This window comes from Dipodomys merriami, unplaced genomic scaffold (assembly GCF_024711535.1).
Source record: "Dipodomys merriami isolate MVZ:Mamm:240054 unplaced genomic scaffold, mDipMer1.0.p SCAF_1172, whole genome shotgun sequence".
Classification (NCBI taxonomy): Eukaryota; Metazoa; Chordata; class Mammalia; order Rodentia; family Heteromyidae; genus Dipodomys; species Dipodomys merriami.
The window spans coordinates 61,650-80,549 of record NW_027202463.1 but is presented as its reverse complement, the minus strand read 5'-3'; positions in this window follow the sequence as shown (position 1 = coordinate 80,549).

Here is an 18,900-nt window from a genome sequence, read left to right as displayed (position 1 = left end):
ACCAAAGACTGTGGTTCCAAATAGCATGCCCTTTGGATTTGTGAGACAGAAATCTTGACTTCTATCCAGAAAGATGGGCAAAGAAAAAGAGGTCCTTGGCTAGATTTCTCATTACAGGGCAGTTTGATAACAGATGAGACCGAGACTCACAGGTACTATATCTCTGCAGAAACCGGTCCCCAAAGAAGAGTGATGGATGGAAGTCACTTTGGAGAGAGTGAGTGAGTTTCAAAGTGGTGCTGACTAGTATCTGGGGATGGCCCCTGGCTTCTGGCTTGATTAACCATCTCTGCTAAGTTTGTCTGAAGATGTATAAGCACAGGCTTTCTAAACCATAGATATAAATGATACACACAAACAAACACTCCCACAGAGCAGATGATATGTCAAACATGTCCATTCCAAGTCGATTGACCTGAATCAACACTTCAACTATTTCAGTGTTTATAAAAGTGCCTATGAGCCAGGTGCTGGTGGCTCATGTCTGTAATCCTAACTACTCAGGATGCTGAGACCTGAGGATGAGGGTTCAAAGTCAGCCTGGACAGGAACTGTCCAGGAACTGTTCTCTCTAATAAATCACTCAGAATCCTGGAACTGTCATGGTTGCTCAAATGGTAGAGTGCTCGCCTTGAGCTGAAGAGCTGAGGGACAGTGCTCAGGCCCAGAGTTCAAGCCCCACAACCACCAAAAAAAAAAAAAAAAAAAGAAAATCTGTAAGAAAATATCAATAATGCTTTTTGAATGCAAAAAATGATACCTGTTGTTGCAGAGAATAATTTCACATGTTTGAAATCTCCTAATCTTGGTTTTCTATTGTGTAAGGATCACCAAAATCTATCTACACTGGTTCATTTTATTCTTTTTCTTTTTCGGGTCCAGTTGTGGGCCTGAACTCTGGGCCTGGGCGCTGTTCCTCAGCTCTTTAGCTCAAGGCTAGCTCTCTTACCACTTGAGCACAGCGCCACTTCCGGCTTTTTTCTCTTTTTTCTTATGTGGTGCTGAGGAATCGAACCCAGGGCCTCAAGCATGCAAGGCAAGTGTTCTACCACTGAGCCACCTTCCCAGCCCCTGGTTCATTTTATTCTTAAGAATCATCCCAAGAATTGTGTTTTATTTATTATTATTCAAACACACACACAGGAATGCAGCTTAAAATTACAAGTCAGGTATTTAAGTGTGGAATCTAGAATTGGAACCCAGCTCCAACCACACTCATGTGTACTACTCTATGAAGAGGAATGCAAGCAAGCAAATACTTGATGTTGGTGTTTTTGTTTTAATTTTGCTGTACCACTTGAATAACAGCTCCACTTCTGGCCTTTTGGTGATCAATTGGCAATAATAGTCTTAATGGTCTTTCCTAACTTGTTCACTTCCAACTGTGATCTTCAGATCTCAGCCTCGTGAGCAGCTCTGTTTTAGGTGCTTGGCTTTCCCTGAAAGCCAAAATGAATTTATAGCTCTAAAAGAGGATGGGGCAGGAGTGGGAGGGAGGATATATCTGATTTGGTAGCCAAGCTCCAAGAGCCAAGTATCACTTTTTTCACCCATTTAGACTTAGAAAGATATGCATATCTAGATATAAACATTTTTATAGACATGACTACAGAACATGACTTAAATGTGGAAATATACGGGTGAAATGGAGGGAGAATGATAAGGTATAAATAAGATTAAAATACATTGTGACTAGGTAAGAAAATGGTGTAAGGAGACACACTGAAAGCTACTGAATGTGGTGTTAGAGGAGTATGGAAACAAACCATAATCAAAGAGGTGAATCTGACTAAATTATAATACATGTACTGGTGAAAAAGCATATAGAAACCCCACTGTTGCCTTAAGTTACACTAAAAATATGAAAACAAACTGAATGATAGGAAAGCAAAATATGAGGGAAGGCCAAGAGGGAAGCTGAATGAGGGTGAATATGGTATGAGTGTATTAAAAGAGAACAAAGAAACCTGTTGAGATTTGGAGAGAGAGAGAGAGAGAGAGAGAGAGAGAGAGAGAGAGAGAGAGAGAGAGAGAGAGAGAGGAGAGAGAGAGGAGAGAGAGAGAGAGAGAGAGGAGAGAGAGAGAGAGAGAGAGAGAGAGAGAGAGAGAGAGAGAGGAGAAAGAGAGGGAGGGAGAAAGAGAGAGAGAGAGAGAGAGAGAGAGCTTGAATACAGGATCCAGCAGGCACTGTTACATAGCTTTTCTGCTCAAAGATATTGTTCTATCCCTTGATCCACAGCTCCAATTCTGGCTTCTTGATAATTAGTTGGAAATAAGTGTCTCACAAACTTTTCTGTCCCAGTTGGCTTTCAATCAAGATCCTTGGATTTCAGCCTTCTGAGTATCTAGGATTGCAGGCATGAACCACCAGTGCCTGCCTACATTTGTTTCAAGGATGGAATGAAAGAAAGTGATGGAGGAGTGAGTTTAACTGAGATGCAGTGTATGCATGCATGGAAATAGCACGAGACCTTTCTTTCTTTCTTTTTCTTTTGATCGGTCGTGGGGCTTGAACTCTGGGCTTGGGTGCTGTCCTTACACTCTTCAGATCAAGCTGAGCACCATACCGCTTGAGCCACAGTGCCACTTCTGTTTTTTTTTTTTTTTACTCGTGGTTGGTTGGATATAAGAGTCTCAAGGACTTTCCTGCCCAGGCTGGCTTTGAACCACGATCCTCAGATCTCAGCTTCCTGAGTAGCTAGGATTACAGGAGTGAGCCACTGGCACTCGGTGAGACCTTTCTTTAGAAAACTAATTACATGGTAATAAGAATCGTCTTTAAAAAGAGTTTGTTCTGGGTGCCTATAACTCACTCCTATAACCCTAGGTACTCAAGAGGCTGAGATCTGAAGATCACAGTTTGAAGTGAAACCAGGCAGGAAAGCACATTAAGCCTCGTATGGGCATTGTAGGAAAGTGGACTAGTCCCAGGTGGTGGTGGCCATGCAATGATAATGGTCCCTTGGCATTCTGGTGACAACTCTGCTCAAATCCAGATGTCCTGAGCTCCTGGGGAATGGTCTGTGAAAAGATAGAGAAAATAAGGTTGTTGATGTAAGTTTCACAGGAAGTGCAAAAGACTCATGTGAGCCAAAATGACATCCTTTTTCTAATCCTAGACTTCTCTGAATTATCAGTATGCCATTGTGCCCTGTGAATCTCTTAGTGGATATCTATTGTGTACAAGGCAGGACTTCATCCCCACTGTCAACTCCTTTCTCCAAGTCTCCATTTTTTCTTGTATCAGCAGGAGTAATGGACCTCCTCTTACCATGGCTTCCAGTCCCTGGTGGGGAGGAGGATCAAGAGGAGGGGTACTTCCTGGCAATGAGGGCGTTCCCATGATGGCACCTCAACAAAGCACATGCAGACCAGGAAGACAGAGGTCCACAGGCAAAGAGACATCACTGTAGCAGGTGCAGTGCCAGTTTGGGAAAGGTGGCAATGAATGTGGCTCCAGTTCCATGACCACCAGTGGTAACGGCAGAACTGACCAACCCCGGAGCGATACTGGGGAGCGGTAGCAAGGAGGCCTCTGAGACAGCCCAACCCCCCTTTATTCTCTGTGGGGCTCTAGGGCGCCTTAGTCAATGTCTATGTAGCTCTGCAAGTGCGTTCCCAAGTCCCTTCACCCAGTTTAAGGTCCTTTCACACACACTTACAGTCCCTTGACCTGCGCTTCCAGTCCTATGAGTGTGTGTGTCTGTGTTTGTGTGTTTGTGTGTGTGTGTGTGCATGCACGTGCACACACACACACACACACACACACACACACTCACATGCATACGTGCATGTGTGTGAAGTGTCCTACTTACCTTGAACTAGCCCGAGACCGGGAGGCCATCACACACATATTGCAGTCACATGCCCACATGGACTATGAGGATGGTGATGCATGCACTCAGTCTGAAGACACCCTAGGTTTCTCATCCCAGCAACAGGTGCAGCACCAGTTGGGGGAGGACAACAACGAACACGGCCTAGGTCGTGAGACTGCTGGTGGATGCAGTGGATTCAAGCAGCCTCGGGCTGGACCCAGGAGACAATGCAGGGCAGATTCTCAGCTTCCCGCTTCTTTTTTGGGTGGCTACTGTGGTCATACCCATGCAGGCTCATCCAGGTGGGTGTACATGTATGCGTGGCTGTGCATGCATGTCCCACACCAGCGTGCATGATTATGCGCATTGCATGTGCATTCACTTGACCCTGTGCACATGCCCTTCCCTCACACTTCTGGGCTGGGCTTCTAAACCTCCTGATAAGCTGGAGGTTTAACAAAAGGGATGCGAATGTCACTTAGTGGTACAGTGCTTGTCTAGCATATGCATGAAACTCTGGGTTCGATTCCTAAGTACCACATAAACAGCAGAAAGCTGGAAGTGGCTCAAGTGGTAGAGCGTTGGCCTTGAGCACAGCAAGGCTCAATGACAGTGCCTGGGCCCTGAGTTCAACCCCAAGACTGGCAAAAAAAAAAAAAGAACAAAGCTCACTAGAAAACAGAGTACAAAATCTACTTTATAGATAGTGCTCCAACCAAGCAGGTTGCCCTGCTGCATCCTTCACTGGATGTTTTCCAATACAATCTGGGAAAGTCTCACCTCAGTTCTGGATTCCAGCAGTCATGGGTCCTCCAGCCTCTCAGGAGATATAGAAGCCCAACCAGGAAGTGTGAAGGAAGGGCACGCATGCACACAAACTGTGACAGTACAAACGTGCAATGGGCATGAGCACAAATGCTAGTGAGGGATACGCATGCGCACACACATGCGCACAGTCCCAGATGAGTCTGGAAGCACACAACCATAGCGGCCACCCAAGAAGGAAGCAGGAGGCTCGGAGTCTGCCCTGCATCCTCTTCCGGTTCTGCCCAGAGGCTACTTGGTTCCACTGCATCCACTGTGTCCACCGACAGTCTCAGGACCCAGGCCATGTTTGCTACCATCCTCCTGCAGCTGGTGGGGCACCTGCTGCTGGCACAAGAAACCCAAGGATCTCTTTGCCCTGGCTGCATGGATCTCCGTCCTCCTAGTCCCTGTGGGTGTGTGACCATGCATGCATGTAATGCCCACCCAGAGTAGGGCTGGTTCGAGGTAAGTGGTCCACTTCACTCCACCCCTTCTTCAGCTAAGGGTTAGCTCTCTACCACTTGAGCCACAGTGCCACTTCTGGCTTTCTGGTGGTTTATGGGAGATAAGAATCTAATGGACTTTCCTGCCTGGACATTCTTTTATTTGGGGGGGGGTGTCCAGTCGTGGGGCCTTAACTCTGGGCCTGGGCACTGTCCCTCAGCACTTCAGCTCAGCTAGCACTCTTCCACTTGAGCCACAGCACCACTTCTGACTTTTTTCTTTTTGCTTATGTGGTGCTGAGGAATTGAACCCAGGGCCTCAGGCATGTAAGGCAAATGCTCTACCACTGAGCCACCTTCTCAGTCCCCTACCTGGACATTCTTTCAATTGCTATCCTCAAATCTTAGCCTCTTGAGTAGCTAGGATTGCAGGCATGCGCTACCACTGCCCAGCTATCTCACAGGTCTTCTTAAAGGAAAAGAATTAATAATGCATTAGGCATTGGTGGCTCCCACCTGTAATTCTAGTTACTCAGGAGGCTGAGATTTGAGGATCTCTGTTTAAATCCAGCCTAGGCAGCAAAGTTCATGAGACTCTTCTCAACAATTAACCAGCAGAAACTGCAAATGGCCCTGTGCCTCAAAGTGGGACAGAGCTAACCTTAAGCAAAAAAGCTCAGGGACAGGGTCCATTCTCTGTGTTCCAGTCCCAGGACTGGCAAGAACAGCAGCATTAAAAATGAGCTGGGTGTAATAAAGCCATACTCACAAACACAGAATGCAGAAGACAGAGGCAGGAAGTTTATTGATTGAGGATAGCTTGGCCTATATAGTGAGTTCCAGTCCAACCTGGGCTACATAGCAAGACTTAGTTCCAAATCCATTCCCCTATGACCCCAAAAGCACCCAGTAAGTTCACTCACAGAAGAATCTCAGAGAGCTGTTCCTCCATACTACTTTATTCTTTCTTTTTGAAAAAGTCTCCATAAGTAGTTGCTGACATTTATCATTGTTGAGTCATACATGAGGGTTATTTAGACATCCCAACATATACTTTTTCCCTATTCTTGGTTTTTGTTCTCTTCCCTTCCTTCTTTCCTCTGTTTACCCCTACCTTTTCTTTACTACTTCCTCCTTTTCTCTTTTCTTGCACTTTTCCTCCCTTTTGTCTGTCTCTTCCTTCCTTTCTGAGATAGAATTGGGTGATATAGCCCAAGCTATTCTATAATTTATGTTCTTCCTGCCTCAGCATTCTGATTGGCAGTACTACAGGAGTACACTGGCATGACAAATTCCCAATGCAGAGAATACTGGACCATTAACTTTTCCATAAAGTTCTCCCTTGATTCTAGACTCTTCACATACATTAGGCTGTTTCATGTCCTCTTTAACTTTTAAGCTCTATTCTGAATTTCCTTTTTTTCCTGTCCCATTAAGTGGCCCTTAGTCTTGAGGTGGCTTCAACCAGTGCCAGGCACACCCAACCCTCTCTAAGACCATGAAGTTTGGGCACAGACTCATTCAGGCACTGGATATGACAAGAGCATAGATGAGGTATAGATTATCCCTTCATTTCAGGACATATGAGGATTAACTGTGCAGGTCCCTTTAATCCCAGGTCAAAAACCACACCAGGACTGACAATTGCCTGCAATCTCTCATTTTTTAGATGTAGCCACATCTAGCTTATTGGTTCTAGTGAATAGAACGTGGAAGAAATGAGAGATATTACTTCTCAGCTTGCAATATAAATAGCTGTTACTCTCACAGTGCGATATTTCTCTTACTCTCTCACTCTCTCTGGCTCTCTCTCGTTCTCTTTCATCCTTTGCTGTGGTCAAAACAACTCCATGTGTGAGGAGTCTATGGAGAAGGCTCCATGACAAGGAGCGGGAAGTAGTCAAGCCTGGAAATGATTTATGTCCAGGTTTTGAATCTCTCTCTTTTTGTTTCTGAATAAAAATAGACAACTAATGAGCTGGGCACAACTTCTTAAATGAGAAAATAATATCCAAAGGGGGCAGATGGACATTCTTACAGATTAAGCAGAAACCAATCCCAAATGGCAAAAAGTCGATTGTTTCAAGCCTCTGATGGCTTAACAGACAGTCTCCTCCAGCAAAGTCCCTCATTCTTATCATGCAACAGAAGAAGGCTGCCTTATCTTTCCACTGCAGACCAGTGCCCTGCAGTATTTGAAACAATGGCCATAAATAGGATGCGATCACCTTGGTAAAATGTATCCAACTGTAACAAGGTCAACTGGAGGTGATGTTACATTCTGAACTTTACTGCACAGAGGAGCAGACACTGGTTCCAAATAGCATGGCCTTTTGCTTTGTGAAATAGAAATCTTAACTTCCATCTTGAAAGATGGGGCAAAGAAAAGGAGGTCCTCGGAAACACAACAAATCAAAGAAAGGTTGGACAAATGGGATTGCATAAAGTTGCAGAGCTTCTGCAGGGCAAATGACATAGCTAGCAAGATCAATAGAAAGTCTACGGATTGGGAGAAGATCTTTACTAGCCATACAACGGACAAGGGTCTCATATCTAAAATATACTTGGAACTCAAAAAATTAAACCCCCCAACAACAAATCCGCAAAGAAACAACTGCCCAATAAATAAGTGGGCGAAAGACTTAAAGAGAAACTTCTCTGAAGAAGAAAGAAGGATGGCCAATAGACACATGAAGAAATGTTCAACATCCCTAGCCATAAAAGAAATGCAAATCAAAACAACATTCAGATATCACCTCACTCCAGTTAGAACGGCAAAAATCAAGAACTCTAACAACAACAGATGCTGGAGGGGATGTGGACAGAAAGGAACCTTACTTCATTGTTGGTGGGAATGTAAACTTGTTCAACCACTTTGCAAAGCAGTATGGAGGTTCCTCAAAAGACTTCACATAGAACTCCCCTATGACCCAGCAATCCCACTTTTGGGCATTTACCAAAATGTTTACAAACAAGACCACACTAAAGCTACCAGCACAACTAAGTTTGTTGCAGCATTATTTACCATAGCTAAGATATGGAACCAACCCAGATGCCCCTCAGTAGATGAATGGATCAAGAAAATGTGGTATATATACACAGTGGAATTCTATGCCTCCATCAGAAAGAATGACATTGCCCCATTTGTTAGGAAATGGAAAAACTTGGAAAAAATTATATTAAGTGAAGTAAGCCAGGCCCAAAGAAACATAGGTCCCATGGTTTGCCTTATTTGCAATATCTAGTATATGTATGAGTCAAGCAGAAAAGGTCAGATAATGTGATGTCAGGAAAATGAACCCTTAGATATGTTTTTTAATTTTTTTCTTTCATGCATGTGTTTCTAATGCATTTATAAGATTATCTCTTTGTTGCTTTGTATGTCCCTCCCCCACAGTATAACCCCTGCTTTCACAATATTTGATGTCAGTATAACTTGTGGAGGAGATGGGGAAAAACCAGTTGCTTAAGGATACAGGTGGACCTGTTGCCACAATGAGAAGTACAAGTTGTCATGTCCAAAATGAGCTTTACAACGTCGGTGCGGGGGGGGGGGGAAGGGGGGAAGGAGAAGGATTGGGATTGGGGGGAGAGGGGGGAGGCTGGGAAGTGATGTGAAGGGTAAACAAAGGAGGAGGCTGCAATGCTTGGTAAGAAATGTACGCATTATCCTGCCCATGCAATTGTAACCCCTCTGTACAGTATGTTCACAAATAAAATAAAATAAAATTTAAAAAAAAAAAGAAAAGGAGGTCCTTGGCTAGGCTTTTCATGACAGAGCACTTTGATACCAGACAAGGCCACAGAGTCACAGGTACTGTATCTCTGCAGAGACCTGTCCCCAAAGAAGAGTGATGGATGTAAGTGAGCTCTGAGAAAATGAGTTTCACAGTATCGCTGACTAACATCTGGGGATGGCCCTGGCTTGATTACCCATCTCTGATAAGTGTGTCTCTGATAAGTGTTTCTGGAGATGACTAAGCACAGGCTTTCTAAATCAAAGAGATAAATGACACACACAAATAACAACTCCCACAGAGCAGGCAATATATCAACCTTTTCCATTCCAGTCAATTGACTTGATTGAATAGTTCAAGTACTTGAGTGTTTATAAAATTGCCTATGTGCTGGGCACTGATGGCTCAAGCCTTTAATCCTCGCTGTTCTGGAGGCTGAGATGTGAAGATCACCGTTCAAAGCCAGCCCTGGGAAGAAAGTCTGTGGGACTCTTATCTCCAACAAATCACTCAGGAAACTGGAAGCATCACTTTGGCTCACATGGTAGAGTGCTGTCCTTGAGCTGAAGAACTGAGGGACAGAGATCAGGCCCAGAGCTCAAGCCCCATGACCAAAAAAAAAGTGCCTATGAATCAGTTCTTACATGTTGCTTTTCCCATATCGAAAATCTGTAAGAACACATCTGTAATGCTTTTGGAATGCAAAAAAAGTTACCTGCTGTTGCAGATAATAATTACACAGCATGTTTGGAATCTCCAAATCTTGGTTTCCTATTGTGTAAAGATGACCTAAGGCTATCTACACCATTTCATTTTACTCTTAATAATCATCCTAAGAATGGTGTTTTATTATTATTCAAACACCTACACAGGATTTCAGCTGAAAATTACAAGTCAGGTATTTAAGAGTGGAATCTAGAATTTGAACCCAGATCCAACCACACTCGTGTCCACTAATCTATGAAAGAATGCAAGCAAGCAATTACTGATTTATGTTCATTGCTTTCCCTGAAAGCCAAAATAAATTTACAGTTCTAAAAGAGGATGGGAGGTGGGGAGGGAGGATGTGTCTGATTTGTTAGCCAAGATCCAAAACCAAGTGTCACATTTTTTCACCCATCTAGACTTAGAAAGATATGCATATCTAGTTACAAGCATATTTTTATAGACATGACTAGAGAACATGATTTCAATGTGGAACTATATGGGGATGAAAGGGAGGGAGAATGATGGAGTACAAATAAGATTAAATACATTGTGACTATGTAAAAAGATGGTGTAAGGAGACACACTGAAACCTACTGAATGTGCTGGTAGAGGGGTATGGAAACAAAGCATAATATAAGAGGTGAATCTGACTAAATTATAATATATGTACTGGTGAAAAAGCATATAGAAAGCTCACTGTTAAGTTACACTAAAAAATGAAAACAAAAGGAATGACAGGAAAACAAAATATGAGGGAAGGCCAGGAGGGAAGCTGAATGAGGGCAAATACGATACAAATAATTATGAGTGTATTAAAATAGAAAAATGAAACCTGTTGATATTGGTTTGGAGAGAGGGGCGGGGAGGGGTGCTTGAACTCAGGATCCAGCAGGCCCTGTTCTTTAGCAATTCTGCTCAAAGCTATTGTTCTATTCCTTGATCCACAGCTCCACTTCTGGCTTCTTGATAATTAATTGGAGATAAGTATCTCACATAATTTTCTGTCCCAGCTGGCTTTGAATCAAGATCCTCCAGTCTCAGTCTTCTGAGTATCTAGGATTACAGGTATGAACCACCAGTGCCTGCCTACATTTGTTTCAAGGAGGGAATAAAAGAAAGTGATGGAAGAGAATGTTTAACTGAAATGGATTGTATGCAACTATGGAACTATCACGAGACCTTTCCTTAGACAACTAATTACATGCTAATAAGAATGGTCTTTAAAAAATGTTTGTTCTGGGTACCAGTAATTCACTCATATAACCCTAAATACTCAAGATCACAGTTTGAAGTGAACACAGGCAGAAAAGATCATTAAGACACTTATTGCCGATTAATCACCAAAAGGACAGAAGTGGAGCTGTTATTCAAGTGGTACAATGCTAGCTTTAAGCAAAATAAAAACAAGCAACAACATCAAAAAAACTCAAACACAGTCCCTAAGCCCTGATTTCAGGCTCTAGTATTGGGGGTGGGTGAGTGGGGATTGGGGGATAGTTTCTGGCTATGCATGCATTTAAGTTCTTCCTAATGAAATGCATAAGCTACTTTGGAAAAGTCCAGGAAACATGGAACAAGATCTACTATATAGTGAAACAGTAAACAGAAAAGAAATAACCCATTTATTCATTCATCCCACATACTGGCCTTCTAGAGTTAAGAATATGAAATGTGTGTCTCATACCCATAATCCTAGATATTCCGGATGCTGAAACATGGAGGATCACAATTCAAAACATCCTGGGCAGCAACGTTTATGACACGCTATCACTAATCACCAAAATACCGTACCAGATTTATGGCTCAGTTTGTAAAACACCAGGGCTGATCCAAAGAACTGAGCAAGAACACACACTCCTGGTTTCTTGTCCAGAAACTAGGCCCACTGATGTCATTTCTTCAGTTTTGTATATCCAAAAATAGAGTGTTTTTAAAAGATGTAGACACTCCAAACACTGGCGGACAGTTTGCTACATTCCTAGCTCAACCTTCTCATACTTTGGACATCAGCAGAGGGATGATCATGCTATTTGTTTGGCCAGAAACACTGCTGAATGTTGCACAGCTTTTGTATTTTTTAATCCTGCAGATACCATGCACATTCCCACTCACTTCTACTTGTTCAAGTGTCATGGTGAGTTTCTGGTGCAGTCCATCATCAAGTGAATCAAGTCCAAATAGAAAGAAAAGAAAATATTGGGTGATAGTAGGGATTTGATTTGCCTTGGAACCAAAAAGGAAAAGGGAAACTTCTCTCCAAGCTGTCGTTAATGAGGGCTTAAAAGTCCCATCGTAGGAGATAAAAATGAGGATGTATCCCAGAATCATAAGACTAATCCTTTCTTGCTTTCTCTCCCCAGGTGTTAGCTCATGAACTTGGTTCAACTCGACAGTCTTCTGTCTGCTCTTCTAACCAAGCAGCCAAGCACCTCTGTGAAAATTCATTTTACTGTGAAAACTGGAGTCTCTACAATTCAAGGAGAGGAAGCTGGTAATTTCTCTGTTTTTGTTGTTTTCTTTTTTTCCTGACAGTCCTGAGACTTGAACTCAGGGTTTGGGCACGATTCCTGAGCTTTTTTTTCTCCTCAAGGCTAGTGCTTGACCACTTAAGCCACAGTGCCACTGCTAACTTTTGCTATTTATGTGGTACTGAGGAATCAAACCCAGGGTTTCATGCATGCTGATAAGCACTTTACCACCAAGCCACATTCCCAGTCCAAGAAGCTCATAATTTCTTAATATGATCTTTATACATTTTTGTCATCCCCTTCCTTCCTGGTACATTTGCAAACTCTTACCCTTTTATTCAAGCTCACTATTTAGTCCTCATTTTGCTCTCTTAACATATGGCCTGTCTTCTTTTAAATTAAATATGGCTAAGTAGCTAGCATTACAGGTGGAAGCCACCATCTCCTGGCTTTGTCATTTACTTTAACCTGTAGAAATTCAAGACAGTGTATAATTCTCTCCACATACCTCTCAACTCTGCTGGTGGGATTTTGAAATGCTTACCACTCATACCCCAATCATTTGTCTGACAGTTCTTCCCCCAATATCACTATTTGTGAGAATCTTCTAGGATATCACCTTCTCCAGGAAGACTTCCCAAGCACTGTTGCTACCAGATCATGTGAAAGAATCATCCCCAAGTAGCCGCTCTTTGGTGTTCTCAGACATGTCATTATGGTTTCTATTTTGTTTCCTCTACTCCAATCCAGTTTTTAAGCAACTGGTGCACTGTAGCCAGTAAACGAAATGCATCCTTCCACCTAATTTAGTAAACCAAGTTCCCTAGACGGTTGTCGGCTCATTAATGTACCTACTGTGAGCTTTTCCATCATGACAGCAAGCCAGAGGGAATGTGACAGAGACCAACCACATAGGTTACAAAGGCTTCTGAGTTAATATCCAGCCCTATGCTGAAATGTTCATGCTCTCTCTCTTAGGAGAAAAAGAAGTGGACAGTTCACATTTGTATTCACACCCCCTTCTTAGGACATTGGCATAATCTACAAGCATAGTTAAGTACTTCAAAAATGTTGCTGGATTAATGAAGGTAATGCAGAAATTACTTGACCTCATTCCTTTCAAATTGATCAAAATAAAATTGATCAAAAGTAAGAATTGTTCAAGATTATATTCCTTAGAAGCACTTAATGTAACTTTCAGGGAAAAATTCCATCTAGAGACCCTTGATCAGCATCTTCTTGAAAACACAATTTTGAATGTTATTATTCTTCAGTTGTACAAAGGAGTTCTCATGTAACAAAGCAGTTCATGAATACAATATATCTTGATCCATGTCACCCCTTTCAACCCATCCCTTCCCTACCCAGCCCTTCCCTCACTCTTAATTTTGCAGCAGATGCATTGGATTCTTGACTGCATTTCCCCCCATTTTGCTATTTGTTCACAATTTTCCTCTTGACTCCACCCATTTTTTCCAGTACCTGCTTCCTAGTGTTTCATTTTGCTAAAATCTGGCTATGCCTTTCTAAGGAATTACATTTTTGAGTTCTCCCTTCAATCCATCATATTTCAGTGAACACATTTGTATATACATACATACCACCAACCATATTTACTGATGAGTTTACAAGCTAAATCTACCATCCACAATAGAAGGGGAAACATGCATTGACTTTACTAATTTTTTTAATGTAACTTAAATCTCAATTTTGGTGACATTAGATGGCAGCTCACAAGGAGTTCCCCACCTTACACACACACTGAAACAGGAATTGACCAGAGTAAGAATCTCTTCTTCAGGTCTGAGAAGGTGGCTCAGTGGTAGAGTGCTTGCCTTGCATGCATGAGGCCATGGGTTCGATTCCTCAGCACCATATAAGCAGAAAAAGCCAGAAGTGGGACTGATGCTCCAGTGGTAGAGTGCTAGCCTTGAGCTGAAGAGCTGTGGGACAGCGCCCAGGCCCAGAGTTCAGGCCCCATGACCGGACCCAAAAAACAAAACAAACCAACAAAAAGAACCCATAATCTCTTCCTGCATTTCCAGAGTAAAAGACAATTGCATGATGCTCATTTTGTCTTATTCTTAGCAAAGGTAGCAAAATGATCTTTGTTAATGCAACCTGCAAAAGCAGATCTGTGCATCAGTAGAGTGCAGCATTGAGAAATGGTTCCATGTACCTCTGTGACATTCCAGCTCCAAATCTCAGCATCCTAGCTTCAGAAAGCTCCATGAACTCAGCTCAATGACACTTGGGATTGTTCAGCTGTGGAAGGAGGACAAGCAATGAGTTTGGGGGCACTGGGAACACAGGAGCCTACTTCTTATAATGAAGGGCACGGTGTTTAGAAGAAAAGAAATGGGAGAGTCAACCAGCATCCAGGAAATCAAAAATGATTAGGTTTATGGGACTAAGGGACAAAAGGAGCAGACAAAAGACAAATAACTCAATTGGGGTTGAACAATTTCACTCCATATGGTGGAACATTTTGGGAAATGGTTTTTTCTGAGGGCACAGCTTGTGTATCAGTATTCCTGAGGAACAAGTGGAAGACAAGAAATGTAAAAAAAAAAAAAAAAAAGCAAGCATTAGCCTGTATATCTTTTCACCTCTTCAATTGCTGCTTTTTGCCACTAGAACAAACATGGCCCCTTGGGCACTGGCCACAGCATCTATATCCACACTGGAGGCATGAATTTTAATTGAGCTTTGCCACCTATGGGAGAAGGTTGCTCTGGAAGCAAACATATGGATAGAAAAAGCCTGATGAATCCAGCAAAGATAAAACTCATAATCAGTACTGTCATCTTCCCAGCACTCTTTCCATTCTCACACACTTTGGAATTCTTTATTTGCTTTTATGCTTTATCCACGCCATCACAAAATACCACCTGTTAGGCTGTTAAACTGCATGCAGAATATACCACTGTGTCTACCTTAATGCAATCCACATGAATGCAGTGCATCCTTATTCCCACACCTGCAAACTACAGTCCCTAAATAGTCCCATTCCTACTCTCATTCAAACACTATCACACTAAGAAGTATTTCTTGCCTGGAACTCCACAATGGCTTTCTACTCATTTCAGAAGGAAAATGAAATGTCTCTGTGTTATGATACCCTTCCTTACCGCCAGTTCTCTTCATTATTCTCTTCTAGCTATTCCTGTCTTCTTAACTGAGTCACCCACACCCCCAGCACCCATCTCAGGGCCGCATACACTGGCCCTGAATTTTCTCCTAGATAAAATCATGTCTCTTTCTCCGAACTCTGGTTTCAATAAAACAACCACATAGTTGAGAGAGTTGCTCCCAGATGAAAACCTTGTTGTTTTTCTTTAATAACATTTCTCATGACCTAATAATACTCTGTGTGTGTGTGTGTATGTATACTAGGGCTTAAATTCAGGGCCTAGGTGGAGTGTCCTTTAGCATTTTCACTCAAGACTAGTGCTCTAAGCCTTGAACCACACACGCCAACATTTCTGGCTTTTTGATGGTTCATTAGAGATGAGAGTCTCAAGGATTTTTCCACCTGTGCTGGCTTTACCCTGTGATCCTCAGATCTCAGCCTCCTCTGCAGCCAGGCAAGGGCCACCAGCACCTGGAAGTAAACATATTATTTTCAATGACCTTTGTCCTCCTGCAGACTGATGCTTCTTAAGGACTCAATTTGTTTTCTACAGTGATTCTACATTGGTACTCAATGTGTCATGGTTGAATAAAGACCCACAGAGTGTTCAACACTGGTGGTTCATGCTTGTAATCCTAGCTACTCAGAAGGCTGAGTTTTGAGGATCATGCTTAGAAACCAGTCTGGGCAGACAAATCCGTGAGACTCTTTATCCCCAAGTAGCCCACAAGAAAAACAAAATTAGAAAATGGTCAAATAGAAGAGAGCTGTCTTGACCAAAAAAGCAAATGAGAATGTGAGGCTCTCAGTTTAAGCCCCACAAAAATAAAATAAAAAAGACCCACCAAACAACCTTTATGAATCGAATGTGTAGTTTATTTCTCCAAACATCCAACTTCATCCTCAGAACTTTGAAGACCTACCAACCATGTAATGCAAAATTCTATTTTAAAATATGGTTGTTTATTGAATTAACACTAAAATGACATGCTAAGGAACTGAAATGTTTATGTACAAATCAATGTGAATCAAAGCTATGACATTAAATACATGTTATGATATTGAGTTTTATAAGACCTATGCTGATTTATTTTTTCGTCGTGGGGCTTGAACTCTGGGCTTGGGCGCTGTCCTTGTGCTCTTCAGCTCAAGGCGAGCGCTCTACTGTCTGAGCCACAGCAGCATGTCCGGTTTTCTAGCGGTTTATCGGACATAAGAGTCTCACGAACTTTCCTGCCTGGGCTGGCTTTGAGCCGCGATCCTCAGATCTCAGCCTCCTGAATAGATAGGATTACAGGCATGAGCCACCAGCACCCGGCTTGTTTGTTTGTTTGTTGTTGTTGTTGTTGTTGTTGTTGATCTTTTTGTCAGTCATGGGGCTTGAACTCTGGCCCTGGACAGAGCTGCCCCTCAGCTCTTCAGCTCAAAGCTGTAGGTTAGATTACTTTATACAAGTCCATTAATTTTATGACTGGATGGTTAAAAACCTATAGCCAAACTTCACTGAGATATTATTCTATTTATCACACAGTAAGGAAATGCATTATTACCTTGAAATTAGATTTCTACAAGTATTTCCTTGAATGAGAGCAGCAAGGTAGATTGTTCAGACTGTTCAGATAGTTTTAAAAGTGAATAAAACAAGCAAATAACAGGTGATATTTACTTAAGTTGTTACCTGGATATGTCAAACATTATGAGAGTTGCTTGTGAAGAATTCAAAAAAAAGAAAATACTGATCTGTAAACTAGGCATATTAGTACATGCCTGTAACCCCAGAACTTGGAAAGCTGATGATACAGGAGGATCATGTGCTTCAGGCCAACAGAGGTCAACAGGGTGCTATACTATCTGTCAAGAAAGAAAGAAATGAAAAGAGAGAAAAGAGATACTGACATGTATTTCATTTTAGCCTTGAGGCAGTCCTGTGAAAAAGCACTATTAGCATCATTTTTCTCCACAGATAGAGTATTGATACTTAGAGAAGTGAGGTCTCAGAACTCGTGTCATATAGAACTGAGACTAAAATAAATTCTCCTGACTACATAGGTGACACACTTTCTTCTCAAACGAACCCTACCCACCAAGGATTAGATTGGGATTATCAATTCATCAACCACAACCTGATTCTGGCTACACTATATTTACCTAAGCCTACTCTTGCCACCAATATTTTAAGGAAACCAGTGCACATCTACATTAAAAATAAATAATGTGTTGAGCTTTACTTGAAATAAAGAACCCAGAAAACCATGCAACAAATGGAGCTTGCATTGAGGCCCAGAAAGGTGTCTACATTCTCTAGAGATGGATAATATTCTCTACATACTAGCTCCACTTGGGTACCTGACTGACAGTTATTATAGCTGTTTTAGCCTTTGAGACTAATAGGTTATAGGAGAATTATTTCATAGTCAATGAGATCTGGTTCTATTAAATATTGACCCATGTATCTTTACAATAAATATATATTAAAATGATCCATGTTTCCCTCATTTTAAGAACCACAATATGTCTATGATACTCTTTAACAATCTCTCGATACCGAAACTGCTAAGTGCATAGGACTATACATAATGAAGCATAACAACATGAACCCCATGAATCAGAAACAAGAGGTTCTTTTTATATCTTGTATGTAGTTATTCTTTTTTTCCTCTTTTAATTTTCTGTACCTTGTGTATGTATATAAGTTATTCAGTCTTTGGAAAAGAAAGGGAATTATATAAATAGCAGGACAAAGGATTAAGTAATGCAACATCCATACTCATTTGACACTAAGTTGGAAATGAATTTTACAACTTGTGGGGAAGGGGAGTAGGGATGGGTAAGAGGGAGAAAATAGGGATGGGGTAACAGTGTTTAAAAACAAATGTACCCATTACCTTACTTATATAATCATAAACCCCAGGTCATCTCTTTTCAATAAAGATAAAACATTTTAAAATGTTTTCCTAAAAAATAAATTAAGCCAAAGGACAGTGGATGGAATCTGCTCAAGCTAAAGTAACAAGAATATTTCATGCTCAACTCAGTGACAGAGTTAAAACAGGTACTAAGTAAGTGGGGTGCCAGTGGCTCACCCCTCTAATCCTAGCTACTCAGGAGGCTCAGATCTGAGATAACTGTTCAAAGTCAGCCTGGGCAGGAAAGTCCATGAGACTCTTATCTCAAAAAAAAAAAACACAACAAAAACACCAGAAAATGGGAAGTGGCGCTGTGGTTCAAGTGTTAGAGCCCTACCTTTGAGCTGAAGAGTTTGGGGACAGCACCCAGGCCCAGATTTCAAGGCCCACTACTGACAAAAATAAAAAGGAAAAGGAAAGAAAACAGAAAACTGGTACTAAATAAATGCTAGAGCCCCTAATTCCTTTGATTTCCTCTTGTTACATGCAATCTTTGGGGAATGACACTGTTTGCCAAAACAGTGGCTCATGGGTCACCTAAATCAAAATCATATGAAAAGCTTGTAAAATGAACATTGTCTGAGTCCCAGACAAGAGATGCGTTTTCTGAATCTAGAGAAATAACCTCTCAGTAACAATCTGGATCTTAGACTCCCTCTGAGTTCCATTACTTCTTGTTGGAGCTGTACTACAAAAGATGCCATTTGCAGAGCAAGCAATTAAGAAAAGCAATTAAGAAAAGTGTCTTTGAATTCACACGTTATGGCTGCCCCCATGAGCTACACTCATATGACTGGGATATTCAGAGGTCAGAGAGTGGCTAAGATACAAAAGCAAAAATATTTGTCAGGGAAAAACTCATAAACACACAAAGTCATCT